Below are 19,798 nucleotides of genomic sequence, written 5' to 3'. Positions count from 1 at the left end.
CCTTAGGATGGGGAATTTTTCAATTCCCGGTCGAAGGTCCGGGCAGTATTATACTGTGAAACCTTCACTATTTATTTAATTTCTTTGTCACTGTGTGTCCACTTATTCACGTGTGTCACGCCCTACTAGGATTTTGTCGGGATGCGGTTCCCTTACGGGTTCCTCTCTTGGCAGGTCTAGGCGGGGAGTGTGTGGCCATCAGGTTCCGCTCCCCCCTGAACCCCCCTGGCTCTCCTCTTTCGGGAGGAGAGCGTTGTTGGCTCCCCTCTTCCGGGAGGGGAGCACAGTCTTTGGCTCCCAGTGCCTTGCTCGGGTGAGAACTCGGGCAGGTGCTGGGGGTAAGATTGGGTCGCCTCTGGCTTCGGCTGGAGGTGGCTTTTTGTCCCTGTTCCTCGCTGTGGCCTTTTGGCTCGGAGGGACGGGGAATGGTTTGGGGGACCCTTCTCCTTTTGGAGAGGGTTTCAAGAAGACCAGCATCCTAGTGCACTTTTTTTGTGGCACTTGTCACTTTTTTAAGCGCACTCGGGTTTTGTACACGAATTCGGGCTTTCGATAAAAAAAAAAATCTGTTCTTATCAGTTTAATATCTGATACGTCCCCTATCTGGGGACCATATATTAAATGGATTTTTAGAACAGGGAGATGGAAAAAGAGCTTGCTCTGTCCACTCCACGCATTGACCTGGTATTGCAGTATCTCCAGGACCGGTGCACCCCTTCTTTAATGCAGTTTCTAAAATCAGAAAGAATTGAATTCAATGTTTTTTGTTCATTTTGCTTGTTTGTCGGATTTTGGGATGGACTCTTTGGCTTTGCTTTTCTTCTCCTCATTGGATTTTTCATGTTCAAAGTTGCAGAAGCCAGATTACAAGCTCATTTTGGTTCAACTTCAGCAACTGTGCATTGCATTGCCATGTAATGTGATGCAATGCTATCTTTCTAGCTCTCCCTTTTTACTTCCTTTTGGATAAACAGACATATTAGGCAAGCATTTTGGAGCTTTCACCTAAATAACTACAGGTGGTGAGATAAGCTGCACAATATAATTGACCTTTCAGTATATTGTTGCACACACACCATCTATTTAGCAAATGCCCTTGTTATCAACAGCAGCCTTTTAAACTCACCTGAGCTAACAGGTATGTGCGCTGGTTACTCTGCTGCGCTTAAAATTTCTTTTTTGGTTTGCTACAATGCCTTTTCTGAAACGTTGTCTCCTTCTGCTGGAACACTGACTTCTTTCATTTAATGCCTGCAGACTATAAAAGAGAACCCAACCCAAAAAGTTTGGTTGATTAGTCTGTGGCATTCTGTTAAACTGTTGCTTATGGCGGTCTCTGTGAGCTTCTCAGCGACATTCAGCCAGCCAGGTATCCTGCCTGCAGTAGATGGAATGTGGCAATGGAACGCTGGCTGCGCATGTCATAATAGGCTCTGAGCCTTTATATACCTGTGCACAGCAGCAGCCACCTTCAGTCTGCTGCTGGACAGCCAGCAGCAGCAGCAGCAGGAGAGGTATGTAATCAGGAGCCCTCCTGCTAAGGGTAGACAGCTGCTCGTTCCACCCCACCCCCCGCCTTAATTGGTTCTCCTCCCTTCCAACGGTGTTGAGGCGGGTGGGAACAGCAGGGGGTGAAGGTGCTGTGTTTAAAGAGGTGGAGTTATGCAGATCTAAAACGCGTGGATTGCAGCAGCAGCAAGCCGAAAAGTGCAGGCATGTAAGGGATCTAGAGGTTGACAACATGTCTTCTTAACGGGAGTCCAGGAGCTCATCTCCACAAATGGACTTTTCAGGATCCTTGGGTGGCTCCGTAGTTTGAAACCAATTCTGGTTATCGCTTCTCGGCCTTTTGGCTGAGACCAAGTGCTTCACAGCAGGAGGTTTCAGTTGAAGGGCACTCAGGTACCCCTCTCCTTGGCCTGGCAGGATCGTCCACTTCGGTGGGCTTCACCTGCCTGCTGCTATTAGGGAGAGGGATTAGTCCTAGGGTAACGGGCAGCGATCCCCCAGCCTTCAGGTGCTTTATCTCAAAGCTCTGAAGGCGCAGATTGCAGGCGGTTGCAATTTGCATTTTGTTGCGCCATACCATGGAGGTTGACCCCAACCTCGTGCCTCTATATGCGAGGCTTAAGAACACCATAAGGGTCCGCTTTACGGCTGGTGGTTCCGATATGCGGAATCTGGGATATGTAGTCCAGGACGTGCTTGAGAAACTGCTCCACGTCAGAACCAACGAAATCCTTTCTATCCAGGATTATCCTCGACGTGGAGATTATGATGTAACCTTTACTGGCGAAGGTATTTTCAAAGATGTTTTGTCCAGAGTTAAGTCGGTAGAAAATAGCCCTGGTCTAAAAGGGATTCAGATCATCGAGCACGTCCTGGATGAGGTAAAGATGGTGGTTGTGAAAATCTTCTCACCCTTCATAACAGCACCAGAGGTTATTTCCTTTTTGTCAGTTTATTTTAAAAGTGTGAAATTGATTGGGAAAGTGTTGAATGAGTTTAACATCTGGACCTCAAAATGGAAGTTTTTAGTAAACTGTGAAAGAGACCCTAAATTCCCTGGAGGTGTGAGACTTCCTCCAGCTCGATTTAAAATAGGGCAAACTAATGGGGATTTTTTTTTCTCAGGAATGCCACTTTTCTGTAGGTATTGTGGTCTCTATGGGCACTCTAAGGATAGTTGTGGTGCCACTTGTAGAAATTGTGCCAGTACTGAACATGACACAAAGGAGTGCCCAAATGAAAAAAAATGCTCTTTTTGTCGGACACCTGGTCATTTCTATTTTTCTTGCCCTCACAGGTTCAGAGAGGATGAACAAAAACAAAAGGAGAAGTCCAAGACATCCGGGAATGGACGGGCCAATCAGACCACCCCTCAGGAGGAGGAACAGCAACCTGGAGCCTCGGGAGGTGATAAGGGCGCTTCGACTAGTAACAATCCCTCCGAGTCAATGACAGGTAACTCACAGGAGCCCAGGAGCTGGCTGAAAGACCATAAGGAGGCTAAAAGGAAGGCTGAGAAAGATCATAAAGGGGCGGTCGGTAAGGCCAAAAAAGAACGCCAAAAGGCTGACACCGAGCCCAAAATTCCCACTGGGTCTCACGAGAGCGAGGGCGGTACGTGGCATTTGGTGAGGTCTCATAATAAGAAAAAGAATGGTTCCGTGGAGGTGGCTAATAGGGAGGAGATGGATACATCCCCTCACGGGGGTGTAGACTCTGGAATCCCGAGGTCCCGGGGCTCTGCTGCCCCAGGTGGGGCCCCGAACCTGGCTGCCTCCGGGGACTCTGAGGCTCCGCCATGTGCGCAGCCTGCCCCTGTGTTACGACCCTCTGCGGGTCAGCAGGGGAGTGCGGAGCCTCTCGGAGACCCACCTGACGAGGACCTAAATGGTCAGCCTATGGAGACCCAGTGTAACCTTTCTCACAATATCCTTCCGAGCTACACCCCAGTAGCGTCGGGTCTTAATTTAAGTGAATGTTCCTTCTCCGATGATGAAGACTCTTTGATAACGGTGGATTCAGAAGAGGGCGTTGGTGAAAGTCCAAGTGGTCTGATCCGTCCATCGGATAGGTAAAGTCCAGTTTTTGTTTCTTCCTAACCATTTGTTATGATGGCTGACATTAGTGGTGTTTCCCTCAATGTGAGAGGCATAGGATCCAAGACCAGAAGAGCTACTGTTTTACATTTTTTAACCTGTTTTACAGCTTCTGTTTTCTTTTTACAAGAATGTCATATCCCTCATAAGATTTCTTACAAAAAATATAAGGAAGAGTGGAAACATGGTCCATCGGTCTGGTCTGGATCAAATGCAACCGGATCAGCCGGGGTAGCTATACTTTTTAAAGGAAATGTGTCTATTGATTTTATCCAAGATATTTTACCGGGTCGTATTCTTTTAGTTAAGGCTTTTATTGATGGGACAAGATGGCAGTTTTTAAATTTTTATGGGTCACCTGATAAAAATGAAAGGGCTGATATGTTGGAAATTTTACCTTTATTTATTAACATTTCAGAACCTTTTATCCTGGCAGGTGATTTTAATTGTATTTTAAAAGGCGAAAGCCGACGCTCCGGTTCCGTGAGTAGAAATTATGACAAAACGTCTGGAATGTTAAGCAATATTATAAATGATTGTAAATTAACTGATGTGTATAAAGAATGTAACAAGGATAGCCCTATAGACGCTGGTTTCACCTGGAGCAATTCTACATGTAGCTCCAGGATAGATTTTGTTTTAGGTTCAGAAAAAATACTGCCAGTGAAATGTGAAGTTTTAACTAATATTCTCTCAGATCACAAGGTTTTATCTTTTAGAGTGAGGATTAATGGAAAGAAGAAATGTGGTAAGAAATCTTGGAAATTGAATGTGTCCCTTTTAAAAGATCCACAAATTTTATCGGATTTTATTGAGTTTTATGTAAACTGTAGAAAAAGGAAAAACCCCAATATTTCTTTTAGCTCCTGGTGGGATAGAATGAAAATAAGCATTAAAGATTTCTTTATAAAGAAAAGCATACAAAAAGCTAAAGAAAAGTTTGAGATCTATAATTTTCTTAATATCAGGTTACAGACATTGTACAAATTCAAAGACAATGGTCTGGATGTAGGTAATGATATATTGAGTCTTAAAGGAGAAATTTCAAAGTGGTTGGAACAAAAAGGAAAAGAACTGATTTTTCGTTCAAAGGTAAAACACGTAGAAGAGGATGAGACTTGTTCCAGGTATTTTTTTAAGAAAAACAAACAGGCGAAAACAATAATTGATAACATAGATGGAGATAATAATATCAACGTTATATTGGATAAGGTAAATGTCTATTTTAATGATCTTTTTAATGTAAAAACTGTAGACCATGATTTAATACACACTTTCCTGGGGGAGATCAAGTCCACCCTAGATGCTGATGCCCAAAGTTTTTTATCCCAACCTCTATGTGAGGAAGAGATTTTAGAAACCATGAAGAGTTTTAAAAATGGTAAAGTGCCCGGCCCTGATGGTATCCCCATAGAGTTTTATATAAGTTTTTATGATATTTTAAAAGATGATTTGTTTAATTTGTTTTCCGAAGTTTTTAATAATAAGGTTTTACTCAACTCATGGAAGAAAGGTGAAGTATCACTACTATACAAAAAAGGTGACAAAACGGATCTTAAAAACTGGAGGCCGATAACTCTTTTAAATAGTGATTACAAAATTATGGCTAAGATCTGTGCAAATCGGTTGAAAAAAGTGATACATAAAGTAATTCATGCAAATCAGGTATGCGGGGTACCTGGGCGTAGTATCTGGGACAATTTAAACCTGGTGAAAGATTGTATTGAAGATGTAAAAACCAGAAAGACAAAGATGTCAATCCTAGCGGTGGATTTTGAGAAAGCTTTTGACCGCGTGTCTCATTTTTATCTTTTTAAAGTTTTAGAAAAAATGGGCATTCCGGGTGGGTTTTTATTGTCTCTTAAAGCTTTTTATAATGATTGTACGAGTAAGATTTTAGTTAATGGTTTTAAAACAAAAGAGGTAGTTTTAAAATCAGGGGTGAAGCAGGGTTGCCCTTTGTCCCCCCTGCTTTTTATATGTGCTATAGAACCCCTTTTATGTACAATACGCCGGGATAAGCAAATATGTGGAGTACCCTTACCCGGAGGGAACGGTCTACAAGTTAAAGTTGTAAGCTATATGGATGATGTAGCAGTGTTTGGATGTGATGTACCTTCAATACAAAAAACGATAAGCCAAATTCAGTCTTTTTGTACAGTTTCCGGTTTTAAAATTAATCTTACTAAATGTAATATTTTAAATGTCGGGGGGATGAGTTTACATGATGTACCAATTGAAGTTACAGATTCCATTACTATTTTAGGTGTTTCTTTTAATGAATCTAATAATGGTTTTAATAGCTGGGATGCGGCAGCACAGAAAATTAATCAGAAAATCTGCATGTGGAATATGAGAAAGCTGTCAATGGAAGGTAAAGTTCTGATTGTAAAAATGGTGATATTACCTATCCTGTTATATCTTAGTTTGGTGTTCCCCCCTCCTACAAATTTGTTGAAACGAATTACAAAAGTATGTTTTACCTTTTTTTGGGGCTCAAAAATGGAGAAACTCAAAAGAGAAATTGTGACAAAGCCAAAGGTTAAAGGTGGGAAAGATTTCCCTGTTTTAGATAAGTTTCTTTTAATACATTTTTTCTGTTTCTGTTTTAAAACCCTTTTTAAAGATAATTACCTTTCCTATTTTATGCGTTTTAACACTGGTTTTCTCATGAGAAGGTTTGGTTGGTTTGAAACGGTTTTATCCTTTCCTTATGCTTTTAACCTGCCTGCACATTATGAGATTTTAAAGAAAATTATTCTTGATTTTAATTTGAATAAGAAACAGACAGGGGATCTATGTAACAGCAAGACACTACTCAAACAAATTAGTACTGATGTGACGTTGTGTGATATTGAACGTTATGATGATGACAAAACTGTACACATATGGAAAACGATTAACGCCCCTTATCTTTTTAATGTACAGAAAGACATGTCTTGGAGCTGCGCACACCACTGTCTTCCTTGCCGGGCATTCCAGTACAGAAGAGGTTTTGTGAGGTCTGCCATCTGCCCAAGAGAAGGTTGTCAAGAAGAAGAGACAGTGAAGCATCTTTTATGGACTTGTGCTTTTGCTAAAGAGTTCTGGAGAAGATTAATCCCCCTGCTGGAGAAAATGGTGGACCTCAAGGACTTTAATTTTGCATCAGTGTTATATGGTCTTCTGGAATGCCCAACAATGGACCAAAAAATAATGGCGTGGAAGACAGTGAATTGTGCCAAGATAGCGCTCTGGAATGCTAGAAATATTGCTGTTTTTAAACATGAAATGTTACCAGTAGATGATGTTTTAGCCTTTTGTAAAAGTGAAATGTACATATACTATTTATTGGACAGGAAAAAGAATGTAACATTGGCAGGCAAATGGCTTTTTAACCTATGGAATATTTGAAGTCTTGTAAAATTTGCTGTGATGGAATTTTTATTTTTCTTTGAAGTCCCGAAAGTGTAATGTGGATGTAATGGTTTTATTTCTGTAATTTGTTAAATTTTAAATAAACGGTTTTTATCCCCATGTGGGGGATAGCCAAATTAAAAAAAAAATCTGTTCTTATCAGTTTAATATCTGATACGTCCCCTATCTGGGGACCATATATTAAATGGATTTTTAGAACAGGGAGATGGAAAAAGAGCTTGCTCTGTCCACTCCACGCATTGACCTGGTATTGCAGTATCTCCAGGACCGGTGCACCCCTTCTTTAATGCAGTTTCTAAAATCAGAAAGAATTGAATTCAATGTTTTTTGTTCATTTTGCTTGTTTGTCGGATTTTGGGATGGACTCTTTGGCTTTGCTTTTCTTCTCCTCATTGGATTTTTCATGTTCAAAGTTGCAGAAGCCAGATTACAAGCTCATTTTGGTTCAACTTCAGCAACTGTGCATTGCATTGCCATGTAATGTGATGCAATGCTATCTTTCTAGCTCTCCCTTTTTACTTCCTTTTGGATAAACAGACATATTAGGCAAGCATTTTGGAGCTTTCACCTAAATAACTACAGGTGGTGAGCTAAGCTGCACAATATAATTGACCTTTCAGTATATTGTTGCACACACACCATCTATTTAGCAAATGCCCTTGTTATCAACAGCAGCCTTTTAAACTCACCTGAGCTAACAGGTATGTGCGCTGGTTACTCTGCTGCGCTTAAAATTTCTTTTTTGGTTTGCTACAATGCCTTTTCTGAAACGTTGTCTCCTTCTGCTGGAACACTGACTTCTTTCATTTAATGCCTGCAGACTATAAAAGAGAACCCAACCCAAAAAGTTTGGTTGATTAGTCTGTGGCATTCTGTTAAACTGTTGCTTATGGCGGTCTCTGTGAGCTTCTCAGCGACATTCAGCCAGCCAGGTATCCTGCCTGCAGTAGATGGAATGTGGCAATGGAACGCTGGCTGCGCGTGTCATAATAGGCTCTGAGCCTTTATATACCTGTGCACAGCAGCAGCCACCTTCAGTCTGCTGCTGGACAGCTAGCAGCAGCAGCAGCAGGAGAGGTATGTAATCAGGAGCCCTCCTGCTAAGGGTAGACAGCTGCTCGTTCCACCCCACCCCCCGCCTTAATTGGTTCTCCTCCCTTCCAACGGTGTTGAGGCGGGTGGGAACAGCAGGGGGTGAAGGTGCTGTGTTTAAAGAGGTGGAGTTATGCAGATCTAAAACGCGTGGATTGCAGCAGCAGCAAGCCGAAAAGTGCAGGCATGTAAGGGATCTAGAGGTTGACAACATGTCTTCTTAACGGGAGTCCAGGAGCTCATCTCCACAAATGGACTTTTCAGGATCCTTGGGTGGCTCCGTAGTTTGAAACCAATTCTGGTTATCGCTTCTCGGCCTTTTGGCTAAGATCAAGTGTAGTATCTGTTCTTATCAGTTTAATATCTGATACGTCCCCTATCTGGGGACCATATATTAAATGGATTTTTAGAACAGGGAGATGGAAAAAGAGCTTGCTCTGTCCACTCCACGCATTGACCTGGTATTGCAGTATCTCCAGGACCGGTGCACCCCTTCTTTAATGCAGTTTCTAAAATCAGAAAGAATTGAATTCAATGTTTTTTGTTCATTTTGCTTGTTTGTCGGATTTTGGGATGGACTCTTTGGCTTTGCTTTTCTTCTCCTCATTGGATTTTTCATGTTCAAAGTTGCAGAAGCCAGATTACAAGCTCATTTTGGTTCAACTTCAGCAACTGTGCATTGCATTGCCATGTAATGTGATGCAATGCTATCTTTCTAGCTCTCCCTTTTTACTTCCTTTTGGATAAACAGACATATTAGGCAAGCATTTTGGAGCTTTCACCTAAATAACTACAGGTGGTGAGCTAAGCTGCACAATATAATTGACCTTTCAGTATATTGTTGCACACACACCATCTATTTAGCAAATGCCCTTGTTATCAACAGCAGCCTTTTAAACTCACCTGAGCTAACAGGTATGTGCGCTGGTTACTCTGCTGCGCTTAAAATTTCTTTTTTGGTTTGCTACAATGCCTTTTCTGAAACGTTGTCTCCTTCTGCTGGAACACTGACTTCTTTCATTTAATGCCTGCAGACTATAAAAGAGAACCCAACCCAAAAAGTTTGGTTGATTAGTCTGTGGCATTCTGTTAAACTGTTGCTTATGGCGGTCTCTGTGAGCTTCTCAGCGACATTCAGCCAGCCAGGTATCCTGCCTGCAGTAGATGGAATGTGGCAATGGAACGCTGGCTGCGCGTGTCATAATAGGCTCTGAGCCTTTATATACCTGTGCACAGCAGCAGCCACCTTCAGTCTGCTGCTGGACAGCTAGCAGCAGCAGCAGCAGGAGAGGTATGTAATCAGGAGCCCTCCTGCTAAGGGTAGACAGCTGCTCGTTCCACCCCACCCCCCGCCTTAATTGGTTCTCCTCCCTTCCAACGGTGTTGAGGCGGGTGGGAACAGCAGGGGGTGAAGGTGCTGTGTTTAAAGAGGTGGAGTTATGCAGATCTAAAACGCGTGGATTGCAGCAGCAGCAAGCCGAAAAGTGCAGGCATGTAAGGGATCTAGAGGTTGACAACATGTCTTCTTAACGGGAGTCCAGGAGCTCATCTCCACAAATGGACTTTTCAGGATCCTTGGGTGGCTCCGTAGTTTGAAACCAATTCTGGTTATCGCTTCTCGGCCTTTTGGCTAAGATCAAGTGTAGTATCTTTCGAAAAGGCGGTTTTGGATGTTGGCCGCCCTAGTAGATTGATACATTATGCACACTGGGGTTTAGGCGCTTGTTAGTACGCCAGGTGGCTAATATAGTCATCTGGTGGAAAGCATGGCCCCCCAGGATCGACGCCATTGGGCCGGGGAAGATCGAAAGCCCGAAGTGTGAAGTGCCCCAGGAGTGGTGACCCTGGGGTGCCTTAACTCACTGGGATTGGGAACCCCACTTGAGTTTATGGCACATTTGCACAAGCACTTCAAATTTTCTTTCTTCGCACACACCCTTATTCCGGGCCTCCTGGCCTTAGGATGGGGAATTTTTCAATTCCCGGTCGAAGGTCCGGGCAGTATTATGCTGTGAAACCTTCACTATTTATTTAATTTCTTTGTCACTGTGTGTCCACTTATTCACGTGTGTCACGCCCTACTAGGATTTTGTCGGGATGCGGTTCCCTTACGGGTTCCTCTCTTGGCAGGTCTAGGGGGGGAGTGTGTGGCCATCAGGTTCCGCTCCCCCCTGAACCCCCCTGGCTCCCCTCTTCCGGGAGGGGAGCACAGTCTTTGGCTCCCAGTGCCTTGCTCGGGTGAGAACTCGGGCAGGTGCTGGGGGTAAGATTGGGTCGCCTCTGGCTTCGGCTGGAGGTGGCTTTTTGTCCCTGTTCCTCGCTGTGGCCTTTTGGCTCGAAGGGACGGGGAATGGTTTGGGGGACCCTTCTCCTTTTGGAGAGGGTTTCAAGAAGACCAGCATCCTAGTGCACTTTTTTTGTGGCACTTGTCACTTTTTTAAGCGCACTCGGGTTTTGTACACGAATTCGGGCTTTCGATAAAAAAAAAAATCTGTTCTTATCAGTTTAATATCTGATACGTCCCCTATCTGGGGACCATATATTAAATGGATTTTTAGAACAGGGAGATGGAAAAAGAGCTTGCTCTGTCCACTCCACGCATTGACCTGGTATTGCAGTATCTCCAGGACCGGTGCACCCCTTCTTTAATGCAGTTTCTAAAATCAGAAAGAATTGAATTCAATGTTTTTTGTTCATTTTGCTTGTTTGTCGGATTTGGGATGGACTCTTTGGCTTTGCTTTTCTTCTCCTCATTGGATTTTTCATGTTCAAAGTTGCAGAAGCCAGATTACAAGCTCATTTTGGTTCAACTTCAGCAACTGTGCATTGCATTGCCATGTAATGTGATGCAATGCTATCTTTCTAGCTCTCCCTTTTTACTTCCTTTTGGATAAACAGACATATTAGGCAAGCATTTTGGAGCTTTCACCTAAATAACTACAGGTGGTGAGATAAGCTGCACAATATAATTGACCTTTCAGTATATTGTTGCACACACACCATCTATTTAGCAAATGCCCTTGTTATCAACAGCAGCCTTTTAAACTCACCTGAGCTAACAGGTATGTGCGCTGGTTACTCTGCTGCGCTTAAAATTTCTTTTTTGGTTTGCTACAATGCCTTTTCTGAAACGTTGTCTCCTTCTGCTGGAACACTGACTTCTTTCATTTAATGCCTGCAGACTATAAAAGAGAACCCAACCCAAAAAGTTTGGTTGATTAGTCTGTGGCATTCTGTTAAACTGTTGCTTATGGCGGTCTCTGTGAGCTTCTCAGCGACATTCAGCCAGCCAGGTATCCTGCCTGCAGTAGATGGAATGTGGCAATGGAACGCTGGCTGCGCGTGTCATAATAGGCTCTGAGCCTTTATATACCTGTGCACAGCAGCAGCCACCTTCAGTCTGCTGCTGGACAGCCAGCAGCAGCAGCAGCAGGAGAGGTATGTAATCAGGAGCCCTCCTGCTAAGGGTAGACAGCTGCTCGTTCCACCCCACCCCCCGCCTTAATTGGTTCTCCTCCCTTCCAACGGTGTTGAGGCGGGTGGGAACAGCAGGGGGTGAAGGTGCTGTGTTTAAAGAGGTGGAGTTATGCAGATCTAAAACGCGTGGATTGCAGCAGCAGCAAGCCGAAAAGTGCAGGCATGTAAGGGATCTAGAGGTTGACAACATGTCTTCTTAACGGGAGTCCAGGAGCTCATCTCCACAAATGGACTTTTCAGGATCCTTGGGTGGCTCCGTAGTTTGAAACCAATTCTGGTTATCGCTTCTCGGCCTTTTGGCTAAGATCAAGTGTAGTATCTTTCGAAAAGGCGGTTTTGGATGTTGGCCGCCCTAGTAGATTGATACATTATGCACACTGGGGTTTAGGCGCTTGTTAGTACGCCAGGTGGCTAATATAGTCATCTGGTGGAAAGCATGGCCCCCCAGGATCGACGCCATTGGGCCGGGGAAGATCGAAAGCCCGAAGTGTGAAGTGCCCCAGGAGTGGTGACCCTGGGGTGCCTTAACTCACTGGGATTGGGAACCCCACTTGAGTTTATGGCACATTTGCACAAGCACTTCAAATTTTCTTTCTTCGCACACACCCTTATTCCGGGCCTCCTGGCCTTAGGATGGGGAATTTTTCAATTCCCGGTCGAAGGTCCGGGCAGTATTATACTGTGAAACCTTCACTATTTATTTAATTTCTTTGTCACTGTGTGTCCACTTATTCACGTGTGTCACGCCCTACTAGGATTTTGTCGGGATGCGGTTCCCTTACGGGTTCCTCTCTTGGCAGGTCTAGGGGGGGAGTGTGTGGCCATCAGGTTCCGCTCCCCCCTGAACCCCCCTGGCTCTCCTCTTTCGGGAGGAGAGCGTTGTTGGCTCCCCTCTTCCGGGAGGGGAGCACAGTCTTTGGCTCCCAGTGCCTTGCTCGGGTGAGAACTCGGGCAGGTGCTGGGGGTAAGATTGGGTCGCCTCTGGCTTCGGCTGGAGGTGGCTTTTTGTCCCTGTTCCTCGCTGTGGCCTTTTGGCTCGGAGGGACGGGGAATGGTTTGGGGGACCCTTCTCCTTTTGGAGAGGGTTTCAAGAAGACCAGCATCCTAGTGCACTTTTTTTTTGGCACTTGTCACTTTTTTAAGCGCACTCGGGTTTTGTACACGAATTCGGGCTTTCGATAAAAAAAAAAATCTGTTCTTATCAGTTTAATATCTGATACGTCCCCTATCTGGGGACCATATATTAAATGGATTTTTAGAACAGGGAGATGGAAAAAGAGCTTGCTCTGTCCACTCCACGCATTGACCTGGTATTGCAGTATCTCCAGGACCGGTGCACCCCTTCTTTAATGCAGTTTCTAAAATCAGAAAGAATTGAATTCAATGTTTTTTGTTCATTTTGCTTGTTTGTCGGATTTTGGGATGGACTCTTTGGCTTTGCTTTTCTTCTCCTCATTGGATTTTTCATGTTCAAAGTTGCAGAAGCCAGATTACAAGCTCATTTTGGTTCAACTTCAGCAACTGTGCATTGCATTGCCATGTAATGTGATGCAATGCTATCTTTCTAGCTCTCCCTTTTTACTTCCTTTTGGATAAACAGACATATTAGGCAAGCATTTTGGAGCTTTCACCTAAATAACTACAGGTGGTGAGATAAGCTGCACAATATAATTGACCTTTCAGTATATTGTTGCACACACACCATCTATTTAGCAAATGCCCTTGTTATCAACAGCAGCCTTTTAAACTCACCTGAGCTAACAGGTATGTGCGCTGGTTACTCTGCTGCGCTTAAAATTTCTTTTTTGGTTTGCTACAATGCCTTTTCTGAAACGTTGTCTCCTTCTGCTGGAACACTGACTTCTTTCATTTAATGCCTGCAGACTATAAAAGAGAACCCAACCCAAAAAGTTTGGTTGATTAGTCTGTGGCATTCTGTTAAACTGTTGCTTATGGCGGTCTCTGTGAGCTTCTCAGCGACATTCAGCCAGCCAGGTATCCTGCCTGCAGTAGATGGAATGTGGCAATGGAACGCTGGCTGCGCGTGTCATAATAGGCTCTGAGCCTTTATATACCTGTGCACAGCAGCAGCCACCTTCAGTCTGCTGCTGGACAGCCAGCAGCAGCAGCAGCAGGAGAGGTATGTAATCAGGAGCCCTCCTGCTAAGGGTAGACAGCTGCTCGTTCCACCCCACCCCCCGCCTTAATTGGTTCTCCTCCCTTCCAACGGTGTTGAGGCGGGTGGGAACAGCAGGGGGTGAAGGTGCTGTGTTTAAAGAGGTGGAGTTATGCAGATCTAAAACGCGTGGATTGCAGCAGCAGCAAGCCGAAAAGTGCAGGCATGTAAGGGATCTAGAGGTTGACAACATGTCTTCTTAACGGGAGTCCAGGAGCTCATCTCCACAAATGGACTTTTCAGGATCCTTGGGTGGCTCCGTAGTTTGAAACCAATTCTGGTTATCGCTTCTCGGCCTTTTGGCTAAGATCAAGTGTAGTATCTTTCGAAAAGGCGGTTTTGGATGTTGGCCGCCCTAGTAGATTGATACATTATGCACACTGGGGTTTAGGCGCTTGTTAGTACGCCAGGTGGCTAATATAGTCATCTGGTGGAAAGCATGGCCCCCCAGGATCGACGCCATTGGGCCGGGGAAGATCGAAAGCCCGAAGTGTGAAGTGCCCCAGGAGTGGTGACCCTGGGGTGCCTTAACTCACTGGGATTGGGAACCCCACTTGAGTTTATGGCACATTTGCACAAGCACTTCAAATTTTCTTTCTTCGCACACACCCTTATTCCGGGCCTCCTGGCCTTATAATGGGGAATTTTTCAATTCCCGGTCGAAGGTCCGGGCAGTATTATACTGTGAAACCTTCACTATTTATTTAATTTCTTTGTCACTGTGTGTCCACTTATTCACGTGTGTCACGCCCTACTAGGATTTTGTCGGGATGCGGTTCCCTTACGGGTTCCTCTCTTGGCAGGTCTAGGGGGGGAGTGTGTGGCCATCAGGTTCCGCTCCCCCCTGAACCCCCCTGGCTCTCCTCTTTCGGGAGGAGAGCGTTGTTGGCTCCCCTCTTCCGGGAGGGGAGCACAGTCTTTGGCTCCCAGTGCCTTGCTCGGGTGAGAACTCGGGCAGGTGCTGGGGGTAAGATTGGGTCGCCTCTGGCTTCGGCTGGAGGTGGCTTTTTGTCCCTGTTCCTCGCTGTGGCCTTTTGGCTCGGAGGGACGGGGAATGGTTTGGGGGACCCTTCTCCTTTTGGAGAGGGTTTCAAGAAGACCAGCATCCTAGTGCACTTTTTTTGTGGCACTTGTCACTTTTTTAAGCGCACTCGGGTTTTGTACACGAATTCGGGCTTTCGATAAAAAAAAAAATCTGTTCTTATCAGTTTAATATCTGATACGTCCCCTATCTGGGGACCATATATTAAATGGATTTTTAGAACAGGGAGATGGAAAAAGAGCTTGCTCTGTCCACTCCACGCATTGACCTGGTATTGCAGTATCTCCAGGACCGGTGCACCCCTTCTTTAATGCAGTTTCTAAAATCAGAAAGAATTGAATTCAATGTTTTTTGTTCATTTTGCTTGTTTGTCGGATTTTGGGATGGACTCTTTGGCTTTGCTTTTCTTCTCCTCATTGGATTTTTCATGTTCAAAGTTGCAGAAGCCAGATTACAAGCTCATTTTGGTTCAACTTCAGCAACTGTGCATTGCATTGCCATGTAATGTGATGCAATGCTATCTTTCTAGCTCTCCCTTTTTACTTCCTTTTGGATAAACAGACATATTAGGCAAGCATTTTGGAGCTTTCACCTAAATAACTACAGGTGGTGAGATAAGCTGCACAATATAATTGACCTTTCAGTATATTGTTGCACACACACCATCTATTTAGCAAATGCCCTTGTTATCAACAGCAGCCTTTTAAACTCACCTGAGCTAACAGGTATGTGCGCTGGTTACTCTGCTGCGCTTAAAATTTCTTTTTTGGTTTGCTACAATGCCTTTTCTGAAACGTTGTCTCCTTCTGCTGGAACACTGACTTCTTTCATTTAATGCCTGCAGACTATAAAAGAGAACCCAACCCAAAAAGTTTGGTTGATTAGTCTGTGGCATTCTGTTAAACTGTTGCTTATGGCGGTCTCTGTGAGCTTCTCAGCGACATTCAGCCAGCCAGGTATCCTGCCTGCAGTAGATGGAATGTGGCAATGGAACGCTGGCTGCGCGTGTCATAATAGGCTCTGAGCCTTTATATACCTGTGCACAGCAGCAGCCACCTTCAGTCTGCTGCTGGACAGCCAGCAGCAGCAGCAGCAGGAGAGGTATGTAATCAGGAGCCCTCCTGCTAAGGGTAGACAGCTGCTCGTTCCACCCCACCCCCCGCCTTAATTGGTTCTCCTCCCTTCCAACGGTGTTGAGGCGGGTGGGAACAGCAGGGGGTGAAGGTGCTGTGTTTAAAGAGGTGGAGTTATGCAGATCTAAAACGCGTGGATTGCAGCAGCAGCAAGCCGAAAAGTGCAGGCATGTAAGGGATCTAGAGGTTGACAACATGTCTTCTTAACGGGAGTCCAGGAGCTCATCTCCACAAATGGACTTTTCAGGATCCTTGGGTGGCTCCGTAGTTGGAAACCAATTCTGGTTATCGCTTCTCGGCCTTTTGGCTAAGATCAAGTGTAGTATCTGTTCTTATCAGTTTAATATCTGATACGTCCCCTATCTGGGGACCATATATTAAATGGATTTTTAGAACAGGGAGATGGAAAAAGAGCTTGCTCTGTCCACTCCACGCATTGACCTGATATTGCAGTATCTCCAGGACCGGTGCACCCCTTCTTTAATGCAGTTTCTAAAATCAGAAAGAATTGAATTCAATGTTTTTTGTTCATTTTGCTTGTTTGTCGGATTTTGGGATGGACTCTTTGGCTTTGCTTTTCTTCTCCTCATTGGATTTTTCATGTTCAAAGTTGCAGAAGCCAGATTACAAGCTCATTTTGGTTCAACTTCAGCAACTGTGCATTGCATTGCCATGTAATGTGATGCAATGCTATCTTTCTAGCTCTCCCTTTTTACTTCCTTTTGGATAAACAGACATATTAGGCAAGCATTTTGGAGCTTTCACCTAAATAACTACAGGTGGTGAGATAAGCTGCACAATATAATTGACCTTTCAGTATATTGTTGCACACACACCATCTATTTAGCAAATGCCCTTGTTATCAACAGCAGCCTTTTAAACTCACCTGAGCTAACAGGTATGTGCGCTGGTTACTCTGCTGCGCTTAAAATTTCTTTTTTGGTTTGCTACAATGCCTTTCTGAAACGTTGTCTCCTTCTGCTGGAACACTGACTTCTTTCATTTAATGCCTGCAGACTATAAAAGAGAACCCAACCCAAAAAGTTTGGTTGATTAGTCTGTGGCATTCTGTTAAACTGTTGCTTATGGCGGTCTCTGTGAGCTTCTCAGCGACATTCAGCCAGCCAGGTATCCTGCCTGCAGTAGATGGAATGTGGCAATGGAACGCTGGCTGCGCGTGTCATAATAGGCTCTGAGCCTTTATATACCTGTGCACAGCAGCAGCCACCTTCAGTCTGCTGCTGGACAGCCAGCAGCAGCAGCAGCAGGAGAGGTATGTAATCAGGAGCCCTCCTGCTAAGGGTAGACAGCTGCTCGTTCCACCCCACCCCCCGCCTTAATTGGTTCTCCTCCCTTCCAACGGTGTTGAGGCGGGTGGGAACAGCAGGGGGTGAAGGTGCTGTGTTTAAAGAGGTGGAGTTATGCAGATCTAAAACGCGTGGATTGCAGCAGCAGCAAGCCGAAAAGTGCAGGCATGTAAGGGATCTAGAGGTTGACAACATGTCTTCTTAACGGGAGTCCAGGAGCTCATCTCCACAAATGGACTTTTCAGGATCCTTGGGTGGCTCCGTAGTTTGAAACCAATTCTGGTTATCGCTTCTCGGCCTTTTGGCTAAGATCAAGTGTAGTATCTGTTCTTATCAGTTTAATATCTGATACGTCCCCTATCTGGGGACAATATATTAAATGGATTTTTAGAACAGGGAGATGGAAAAAGAGCTTGCTCTGTCCACTCCACGCATTGACCTGGTATTGCAGTATCTCCAGGACCGGTGCATCCCTTCTTTAATGCAGTTTCTAAAATCAGAAAGAATTGAATTCAATGTTTTTTGTTCATTTTGCTTGTTTGTCGGATTTTGGGATGGACTCTTTGGCTTTGCTTTTCTTCTCCTCATTGGATTTTTCATGTTCAAAGTTGCAGAAGCCAGATTACAAGCTCATTTTGGTTCAACTTCAGCAACTGTGCATTGCATTGCCATGTAATGTGATGCAATGCTATCTTTCTAGCTCTCCCTTTTTACTTCCTTTTGGATAAACAGACATATTAGGCAAGCATTTTGGAGCTTTCACCTAAATAACTACAGGTGGTGAGATAAGCTGCACAATATAATTGACCTTTCAGTATATTGTTGCACACACACCATCTATTTAGCAAATGCCCTTGTTATCAACAGCAGCCTTTTAAACTCACCTGAGCTAACAGGTATGTGCGCTGGTTACTCTGCTGCGCTTAAAATTTCTTTTTTGGTTTGCTACAATGCCTTTTCTGAAACGTTGTCTCCTTCTGCTGGAACACTGACTTCTTTCATTTAATGCCTGCAGACTATAAAAGAGAACCCAACCCAAAAAGTTTGGTTGATTAGTCTGTGGCATTCTGTTAAACTGTTGCTTATGGCGGTCTCTGTGAGCTTCTCAGCGACATTCAGCCAGCCAGGTATCCTGCCTGCAGTAGATGGAATGTGGCAATGGAACGCTGGCTGCGCGTGTCATAATAGGCTCTGAGCCTTTATATACCTGTGCACAGCAGCAGCCACCTTCAGTCTGCTGCTGGACAGCCAGCAGCAGCAGCAGGAGAGGTATGTAATCAGGAGCCCTCCTGCTAAGGGTAGACAGCTGCTCGTTCCACCCCACCCCCCGCCTTAATTGGTTCTCCTCCCTTCCAACGGTGTTGAGGCGGGTGGGAACAGCAGGGGGTGAAGGTGCTGTGTTTAAAGAGGTGGAGTTATGCAGATCTAAAACGCGTGGATTGCAGCAGCAGCAAGCCGAAAAGTGCAGGCATGTAAGGGATCTAGAGGTTGACAACATGTCTTCTTAACGGGAGTCCAGGAGCTCATCTCCACAAATGGACTTTTCAGGATCCTTGGGTGGCTCCGTAGTTTGAAACCAATTCTGGTTATCGCTTCTCGGCCTTTTGGCACGATCTATCAGGTTTACCTGTGTGGTCTTGCCTGTGAGGTGCTCTTGGTACCCTTTCTCTCGGCCTGGGGGGATCGTTCCTCTTCGGAGGGACTTAACCCCCCTGCTGCTATTGGGAGGAAGGATTAGTCCGGGAGCAACGGGAAGGGATCCCATGAAGGCTTGCGCCTCTCAGAGAGAAGTGTCGGTACGTTCCTGAGTGAAGGATGCCGGCAACGCTCACATATTCATCGGGTGATGCCCGGATGCGGAACACCGTGAGGATTGAAGTTGGAGCAGCATCGAGGATGGAGAAGAATTTGGACTACATCTGCCATAGGATTCTTCTTGGAGTTCTGGAGTTTCGGCGGGAAGACATATTCTGCTTCCAGGACAACGAGTACAAGGGGACTTACACCATCACCTTCAAGAGCCAGGGATGCTGTCAGCAACTCGTACAAAAGGTAAACGAGAAAAACTACTTAGATGAATTGGATGGACTAACCTCTTGTCTCTTGTATGCTTATGACGAGATCCCCATCGTGGTGCATTTCCCGAACCTCTTTGTTGAAGCTGCAGACATCTCGACCTACCTTACCCGCTATTGTGATGATTTGAGATACCTGGGTACTGTGAAGAACGCGGTAGGCTTCTGGTGCGGCAAGAGAAGGTATATGGCCCGTCTAAAGAGGGACCTTAGTGGAGTGGGAGGAATGCTACACCCTCCCTCAACCTTCGTAATCGGTAAGAGCAGAGGCTACTTATTTTATCCTGGAATGCCAGTATGTTGCAGGAACTGTGGACAAATGGGTCATACCCAAACGTCCTGCACGGGCAGGAAAGTAGACCGCTGCAATAATTGCAGCTGTTACGGACATTTAATGAAGGACTGTCCCGCTGGGAGGAAATGTAATTTCTGCGGTGAGGCGGGGCACATGTTCCGAGGATGCCCCAACAGGAC

General features: G+C 45.0%; 8 non-coding genes and 3 pseudogenes across 8 annotated transcripts; all 11 read left to right on the top strand.

Moving 5' to 3' along the window:
• Positions 1-535: 535 nt before the first annotated feature.
• Positions 536-718, top strand: LOC141150305 (U2 spliceosomal RNA). Its single transcript, XR_012246558.1, has one exon. It is a non-coding gene; the product is annotated as a U2 spliceosomal RNA (small nuclear RNA).
• A 6,387-nt stretch (positions 719-7,105) lies between these two features.
• Positions 7,106-7,303, top strand: LOC141150364 (U2 spliceosomal RNA). Its single transcript, XR_012246583.1, has one exon. It is a non-coding gene; the product is annotated as a U2 spliceosomal RNA (small nuclear RNA).
• Positions 7,304-8,418: 1,115 nt separating this feature from the next.
• On the top strand, positions 8,419-8,609 carry LOC141275143 (U2 spliceosomal RNA). Its single transcript, XR_012323394.1, has one exon. It is a non-coding gene; the product is annotated as a U2 spliceosomal RNA (small nuclear RNA).
• Positions 8,610-9,724: 1,115 nt separating this feature from the next.
• Positions 9,725-9,816, top strand: LOC141151258 (U2 spliceosomal RNA; annotated as a pseudogene).
• A 758-nt stretch (positions 9,817-10,574) lies between these two features.
• Positions 10,575-10,757, top strand: LOC141150304 (U2 spliceosomal RNA). Its single transcript, XR_012246557.1, has one exon. It is a non-coding gene; the product is annotated as a U2 spliceosomal RNA (small nuclear RNA).
• A 1,114-nt stretch (positions 10,758-11,871) lies between these two features.
• Positions 11,872-11,963, top strand: LOC141151257 (U2 spliceosomal RNA; annotated as a pseudogene).
• A 789-nt stretch (positions 11,964-12,752) lies between these two features.
• Positions 12,753-12,935, top strand: LOC141150302 (U2 spliceosomal RNA). Its single transcript, XR_012246555.1, has one exon. It is a non-coding gene; the product is annotated as a U2 spliceosomal RNA (small nuclear RNA).
• Positions 12,936-14,050: 1,115 nt separating this feature from the next.
• LOC141151256 (U2 spliceosomal RNA) lies at positions 14,051-14,142 on the top strand (annotated as a pseudogene).
• A 789-nt stretch (positions 14,143-14,931) lies between these two features.
• Positions 14,932-15,114, top strand: LOC141150301 (U2 spliceosomal RNA). The gene has a single exon (XR_012246554.1). It is a non-coding gene; the product is annotated as a U2 spliceosomal RNA (small nuclear RNA).
• Positions 15,115-16,229: 1,115 nt separating this feature from the next.
• LOC141149890 (U2 spliceosomal RNA) lies at positions 16,230-16,420 on the top strand. Its single transcript, XR_012246171.1, has one exon. It is a non-coding gene; the product is annotated as a U2 spliceosomal RNA (small nuclear RNA).
• Positions 16,421-17,534: 1,114 nt separating this feature from the next.
• Positions 17,535-17,725, top strand: LOC141273993 (U2 spliceosomal RNA). Its single transcript, XR_012322290.1, has one exon. It is a non-coding gene; the product is annotated as a U2 spliceosomal RNA (small nuclear RNA).
• Positions 17,726-19,798: the final 2,073 nt, after the last annotated feature.

Source organism: Phyllobates terribilis, unplaced genomic scaffold (genome assembly GCF_046119375.1).
Source record: "Phyllobates terribilis strain yellow unplaced genomic scaffold, ASM4611937v1 Scaffold_5__5_contigs__length_657084704, whole genome shotgun sequence".
NCBI classification, from domain to species: domain Eukaryota; kingdom Metazoa; phylum Chordata; class Amphibia; order Anura; family Dendrobatidae; genus Phyllobates; species Phyllobates terribilis.
Note: the sequence above shows the minus strand (reverse complement) of the source record. Positions and strands in the feature narration are given on the sequence as shown.